The sequence below is a fragment of the Pristiophorus japonicus genome, chromosome 13, assembly GCF_044704955.1.
Source record: "Pristiophorus japonicus isolate sPriJap1 chromosome 13, sPriJap1.hap1, whole genome shotgun sequence".
Classification (NCBI taxonomy): domain Eukaryota; kingdom Metazoa; phylum Chordata; class Chondrichthyes; family Pristiophoridae; genus Pristiophorus; species Pristiophorus japonicus.
The window spans coordinates 14,983,706-14,991,799 of NC_091989.1; positions in this window are offsets into that span (position 1 = coordinate 14,983,706).

Genomic DNA, 8,094 nt, shown 5'->3' on the forward strand with positions numbered 1-8,094 from the left:
CTGGGGCGAGTCAGTCAGTAATGAGCCAGGAAGCCTTTCAGAGGCTATGGAACGATCAAGCTGAACGACCCAAGCTGGTCCCGGTTCAGGCAAAGCTGCACACCTACACCAAGGAACTGATATCAGTTGTTGGTAGTGCGGATGTAAGTGTATCCCATGATGGCGCGGTGCACAATTGTGGATTGTTTCAGGTGGTGGACCAATGCTACTTGGAAGAAGATGGATGGGGAAGATTCATTGGAACTGGGAAGACTTCATCACTCCAGCGATCGACGTCCCCCGTGCTCAGAGGCAGAACAAGCCCCCACCTTCAGTTGGACCAGGCACCGGAGAGCAGATCCGCGCAGCCCCTGAGGCACAGACCGCTCATCACGACTGCGCGGCGATGATCCGGCCGAGACGACCCGAACTCACCTTCCCGGTTTCAGTGGCAGGACTCCTGGGGAGGGAGATTGGATCTGAACTCACCTTCCCGGTTTCAGTGGCAGGACTCCTGGGGAGGGAGATTGGATCTGAACTCACCTTCCCGGTTTCAGTGGCAGGACTCCTGGGGAGGGAGATTGGATCTGAACTCACCTTCCCGGTTTCAGTGACAGGACTCCTGGGGAGGGAGATTGGATCTGAACTCACCTTCCCGGTTTCAGTGACAGGACTCCTGGGGAGGGAGATTGGATCTGAACTCACCTTCCCGGTTTCAGTGACAGGACTCCTGGGGAGGGAGATTGGATCTGAACTCACCTTCCCGGTTTCAGTGGCAGGACACCTGGGGAGGGAGATTGGATCTGAACTCACCTTCCCGGTTTCAGTGACAGGACTCCTGGGGAGGGAGATTGGATCTGAACTCACCTTCCCGGTTTCAGTGGCAGGACTCCTGGGGAGGGAGATTGGATCTGAACTCACCTTCCCGGTTTCAGTGGCAGGACTCCTGGGGAGGGAGATTGGATCTGAACTCACCTTCCCGGTTTCAGTGACAGGACTCCCGCGGAGGGAGATTGGATCTGAACTCACCTTCCCGGTTTCAGTGGCAGGACTCCCGCGGAGGGAGATTGGATCTGAACTCACCTTCCCGGTTTCAGTGACAGGACTCCTGGGGAGGGAGATTGGATCTGAACTCACCTTCCCGGTTTCAGTGGCAGGACTCCTGGGGAGGGAGATTGGATCTGAACTCACCTTCCCGGTTTCAGTGGCAGGACTCCTGGGGAGGGAGATTGGATCTGAACTCACCTTCCCGGTTTCAGTGGCAGGACTCCTGGGGAGGGAGATTGGATCTGAACTCACCTTCCCGGTTTCAGTGGCAGGACTCCTGGGGAGGGAGATTGGATCTGAACTCACCTTCCCAGTTTCAGTGACAGGACTCCTGGGGAGGGAGATTGGATCTGAACTCACCTTCCCGGTTTCAGTGGCAGGACTCCTGGGGAGGAAGATTGGATCTGAACTCACCTTCCCAGTTTCAGTGACAGGACTCCTGGGGAGGGAGATTGGATCTGAACTCACCTTCCCGGTTTCAGTGACAGGACTCCTGGGGAGGGAGATTGGATCTGAACTCACCTTCCCGGTTTCAGTGGCAGGACTCCTGGGGAGGGAGATTGGATCTGAACTCACCTTCCCGGTTTCAGTGACAGGACTCCTGGGGAGGGAGATTGGATCTGAACTCACCTTCCCGGTTTCAGTGGCAGGACTCCTGGGGAGGAAGATTGGATTCGAGGGTGCCTTCCCAGCTTCAGTGGCAGAATCCCTGGGAAAGAAGATCGCGGCAGTCGACATCATGGACAAGGAAAAGATGGCATCCAATCCACGAAGTACAGCGCTAATGGTTCTACGTCAGGAAGACGATTGGGGTAAAAGTAGTAAGGCCATTTTAAAGGAGGCCAGTAACCTGCCATTTTTGAATGAACTGCTTGAAATTGGTAACCAATGTAAAAGTCTAGCTGTAATGAGCAAAATATTGTTGAGCGATGTCGGGTGAAAATTGCAATCAGCCAATGTAGCGGGCGAACACCTAACGGTCATATACCGGTCCAGCGGGCTACCCAATGCTGGAACCTGCATCCCCGGGACCAGAATGATGTATCATAAAGTGTCCCCACAGCTGACAGAAGTAGACAAGCCGCAGAGTAAACGATCCCCGAAGAGCAGAAGCACCGGTAGCGATACCCTGCCTCAGATCGGTTTAATATTGCAGGCGCCCGATGGCATGAACCGCCACGGACCAGAAACAATAAACTGCGCCTATGCTCGCAGTCGGCTACCATCGTCCATCACCCGGGTGGAAAAGGCGCAGCCCACAAACCCACTCGCCATCGCGACAATGCCCAAGAGCGAAGGGTCACCCGCAACGGCTCCTCCGAACGGGACCTGGACCAGCCAGGATTCCAAACTAGAGAGTGCTCACAATGGTGCCCTCAAGGAAAGTGAGACAGCAGTCCCCTGCGAACTGCTAGACAAGACGAGGCAGCCCCACCGTCGCTTAGACGAAACGCTCACTCGCTCAGACCGCTTCCCAGGGAGCAGCAGCAACACTGCGCAAACGAAAAGGACAGGGAGGTCACAGACACATCGGCTGTCTTTGGGTCTGCCCGACACTAGGAGTAATGGCAAGAGCCCTGAGCTCCGGCAACTCGAGCAAAATGAGCTCACCTCGCCCACAGACCCACTAGCATAGGGCGCTGCGCCACCACCAGACCCGGATCTCATCCGACTGTGCTGGAACTAGACTGTCCTTGTGTACCTGTACTGATATACCTGTACTGATCATGTAAATGTACCACACAAAAAAAAGCAACTGTAATCTGTTTTGTATGCATGTTAATGTTATACTGTAACACTAGACCTGAATGTACCTTCACCCTGTATATATCATACTTGTACACCAGAGGATGCTGTTGCTGGAGACCTAAAGGTCACCTGTATGCTGCAGGTAACCCAGTATAAAAGGGAGCTCACCTCTTGGTGCCCTCACTCTAGGAGCTGCAATAAAGGACTACAGTCTGTACAGTTCAAGTGCCATAACCTTGCCTCGTGGAGTCATTAAGAGAGTGCTTGTATACACAATAACTGGTGACGAGGTTATGAATTTCCACGCACAACATGTCTAATCTAAGCAACTTCCAACAATTCGCTGATGGGGAAGATTGGGATATCTTTGTGGAAAGGGTAGAACACTTTTTCATCACGAACGACCTAGTTGGGGACTCACCGATCCCGCTGGCGAAAAAGCGCAGGGCCATCCTGCTCAGCAGTTGTGGGCCCACTATCCATGGCCTTGTCAAGGACCTGCTAGCCCCAGCGAAGATGACAACCAAGACCTACGCGGAGCTCGTAACTTTAATACAAGAGCAACTTAAACCCAAAGAGAGCAACCTCACAGCCAGGCACCGGTTTTACACTCACCGGCAGCCCGAAGGCCAAGAAATTGCTCAATATGCTGCAGATCTAAGAAGGTTGGATGCACCGTGTGATTTTGGCGACCACCTCTGTTATGTGTGGAGAAAGAGTCAGACTGAACACTGTGAGCTCAAAGTAAAGTGTGACCTTAGTCTTTTATTGCAGGTCTCCAGAGTGCCTCTCCAACCTGTGAGGCCTCCTTAAACACCAGTGCTCCCAAGGGATTATGGGATCCCTTGGGACTCCAGGGGATGAGCCCTCTGGTGGCTGTATAGAGTAAATACAAGTTTACACATATAACTACCTCACCGAAGCACTAAGGGACATCTTCGTTATTGGAATCGGCCACGAGGGCCTCCTCCATAAGCTGCTCTCTGCAGACACTACGGTCACCCTGCAGAAGGCAATCAAAGTGAGCCAGGCTTTCATGATTTCAGTCTGCGACTCCAAATGGATGATGACCCACACCCAAGATTCTAACCCGACGAGCACAGTGAACAGAATGGCGGCTTTCAGAGGCAAGAATGCTGCCTCGAGTCCCGCAACCCTGAGTCTGCCACATGGGGGCCAACCGGTTAGCCCCGTGCTGGCACTGTGGAGGAAACCACAGGGCCCACCAGTGCCGATACAAAGACTATACCTGCAAAGGCTGCAACACTAAAGGTCACCTTCAGCGAGTCGCTGAAGAGTTGGTCGATCACCTGGGTTCCGACACTGATGAAGGCGAAGCTGCTCAGCCCCTGGAAGAAGAGTACGGAATATATACCTGCTCCACTGAGAGTTCCCCGTGGAAAATGGAAGTGGAAATCAGCGGGGTTCCAGTCTCGATGGAGATCGACACAGGGGCAAGCCAGTCGTTGATGAATTCAGACGGCCTTTTAGAAACTCTGGGACAATCCCGCCGAACGACCAAAAATGTCCCCAATCCAGGCAAAGCTGCTCACCTACACAAAAGGCACCATCCCAGTCGTTGGCAGCGTGGATGTCCAGGTGTCCCATGGCGGGACGATGCACAAGCTTCCCCTGTGGATCGTTGCCGGTGATGGTCCAATTCTGCTGGGCAGAAGATGGATGAAGCAAGTGCAAATCGGTCGGAGTGACGAAGGTCTCCGGGCCCCGGCGATCGACATCCTACGTGGATCCATCGCATCACCTGGAAATCCTACCGTCCAGCTCGACTGCGTGGCGACGACACAGACTGCACAACACTGCGGCGAGATGATCCTACCTGAACGACCAGACCTCACCTTCTGGGCCGTGGCAGAACTCCGAGGGAAGAAGATCGGTGCAGAAGGTAGATTCCCGGCGTCCGTGGCAGAGCCTGGGGAGAAAAGGATCACTGCAGCCTACCTCGTGGAGAGAGAGAAGATGGCGCCCACACCACGAGGCGAAGCACCTGGAATCAAGATGGCCGCGAGGGGCAGCGTTGAGGGAGCAACACGTGTTACCGTGCGGCGAACCGGATTGGGGTAAAGATTGCAAGGCTCTCTTAAAGGAGACCGGCAGCCAAAAACAATTAAAGGGACAGTTCCACTCGAGGCACAATGATGCCAGTGATATTAAAGATAAAAGTGCAGTAAATGAATGCAGGTATACAAATGTAATGTTAAATGGTGATGCCGGCAAGGCTAATGGAGAAATGTAACGAATGCTTCAAAAAGTGATGTAAGTAACAAGTTTGTACCATTGAACAGTGATGCCAGAAATGCTAACATGATAAATGTAACCCAGTGCAGAGATACCGATACACAAGAAAGCGTTGTAAGTGCAAAATGTGAAAGTGTAAAGAGAGATAATAATGTTGAGTCGACTAGTTGCGATCGGAGCCAATGTGTCATGTATGCTAAAGGTAGAATGATAAATGATACCGGGTTCTACAGATATAATGCCAATGCCAGAGGAAACCCCCCGTGGGAGACACCCAGGTCCAGCGGGCTACCTGACCATGTAGCCTGCACTTTCAGGACCAATGTGATGCCCCAGGAAGGGCTCACACACACCCAGTGGGAGCGGACCCACTGCAGGGACAGTGGTCAATGGGCAGCACAGCCACCACCACTGGCAACCTGCCCCAGATCAGCCCTACCCCCTGGCCACCAGGGCCAGCACCGGGAGCAAGAGGCCAGTACTCTCCAGCTTTCCCAGCGGAACCTGGGATGACCAGACTTCCACCACCAATGGAGGACAAGGAGCCCACACCACGTTGTGGCCCTTCCCACCACCAAACGCCACCACCTATCCATTCTACAATGTATGTACCTTACCCATAGCACTGGTTCCACCACTGCAGAATCCTGCAACAGTGACACCCACATGGTCTTTGTGTGAGGGGTGGGGGGGAAATGGATGAGTGCAGCCATGAGCACAGGGATCACACCTGGCACCCACACAACCCTCACCACAACTCCCACAGCCCACTACTGATCACCTCCCCATGTCATGGCAATAAGGACTTGGGAAAGGCTTAGGGGGGAGTGTTGTTATGTATGCATGTTAATGTTGTACTGTAACACTTGACCTGAATGTACCTTCACCCTGTATATACCATACCTGTATACCAGAGGGTGCTGCTGCTGGAGACCTCAGGGTCACCTGTACACTGCAGCTAACCAAGTATAAAAGGGAGCTCACCTCTTGGTGTCCTCACTCTAGGAGCTGCAATAAACGACTACAGTCTGTACAGTTCAAGTGCCATACCCCTGCCTCGTGGAGTCATTAAGAGAGTGCTTGCATACACAATATAATCCACCCAATAAATGTGCCAAGATGTAAATGTAAAACCCATGTGATGAACTTGAATGCAACTTGCGTGTAACGGGCCATTAGCATGATCTCTGTGTGGGGGGGAGAATGGAGTAGTCATGGACTCATAACCAGAAACCACGGGGACCTCCACTGGCAACAAATCTCACTACCCACCCACCCAAGCTAGAAGTGACCCTCCAATGGTCAACCAGGAAGAGCAATGCCCAGGTCACCATTAATGTACGAGTCAATTTGTATTAGAGACTTGGAGGGAAGTGATGTCATGTATGTAGACCATGTATACTAACTGTATAGTCACATAAGGTGTGCCACCAGAGGGCACCATGGTGGGAGACCTGAGGGTCACCTGCATAGGTGTGCAGGGCCCAGTATAAAAGATTGCCCACCATGCTTGTGCCTCACTCTGGAGTTACAATAAATGGGATTAAAGATCACAACTGTACAATACAATACTAGACCTCGTGGAGTCATTCATAAGAGTTTTAAAGACATTACACTTTAACTCCACTTATTCCCTTCCTTCTTTCAGTTCTTCAATTTTTCATGCAGTCGTCCCCTCCCCCCCCCCCCCACCCCCCCGGCCCCCCTTGCCCTGCTTAAAGGCTTTTGATAAAGTTCTACTTGAAATTAAGCTGAAAGCTGTGGATTCAGGGTAAGCCCTGTGAACAGTTAAGAAACCGGCTGAAGGGTAGGGAACAATAAGGATTTGTTAGAGGAGGAACATTAAACCGAGGCGCCGTCTGCTCTCTCAGGTGAACGTAAAAGGTCCCATGGCACTATTTTGAAGAAGAGCAATGGAGTTATCCCCAGTGTCCTGGCCAATATTTATCCCTCAATCAACATAACAAAAAAAGATTATCTCTCATTATCACATTGCTGTTTGTGGGAGCTTGCTGTGCCCAAATTGGCTGTCACGTTTCCTACATTATAACAGCGAGTACACTCCAAAAGTACTTCACTGGCTGTAAAGCGCTTTGAAACATCCAGTGGTCATGAAAGGCGCTATATAAATGCAAGTCTTTCATTCTTCTTCTTACATTAGAGTACGGGGAGGTACTGAGTCGGGTATATCAGGCTCAGTGTTGGGACCACCATTGTTTCTAATTTATATGAATGGCCTAGATTCAGAAACTCTATTGCAAAATGGTCACATTTTCAGGTAATACCACAGATGGAGGCAAAGGAGGCAGCTCAGAAATTACAGAATGAGTTGGACAAAGAATGTAAGTGGGCAGAACAGTGGCAGCTGAAATTTATTGGCGATAAGTGTGAAGAAGGAAAAATAGATGAAACACAAACTCCACAAATGGTTTGAAATAGCTAAGATTGAAGCCGAACGAGATGCAGCGCTAAACATGTCTCACCAATGCAGTGCCGCAACCAACAAAGCCAATAGAATGTTGAACGACAATAGCCAAAACAGTAGAATACAAGTCAGAGGAGGTAATGATCAAACTGCACAGTGCTCTGGTGAGACTGCAACTTGAATACGGCATCCAATTCTAGTTGCCAAGGAACAAGAGAGACAGTCAAAATGCTGGAAGCAGTGCAGAGAAGAGCAGTCTTATCCTTCGTGCCAGAGGCCTGAGTTACGAGGAATGAATGGAAAGCTTTGGGTTTTACAGACTGGACAGGAGGCTTCTGAGATCTTGTAGAGATACAGAAGATTGTTATATAGGATTACACAGGATATACGGCACAGAAACAGGCCATTTGGCCCAACCAGTCCATGCCGGCGTTTATGCTCCACTCGAGCCTCCTCCCGTCTTTCCTCATCTAAATCTATCAGCATTCCCTCTATTCCCTTCACCCTCATTTGCTTATCTAGCCTCTCCTTAAATGCATCTACACCATTTACCTCAACCACTTCCTGTGGTAGTGAGTCCCACCTTCTCACCATTCCCTGGGTAAAGAAGTTTCTTCTGAATTCCCTATTTGATTTCT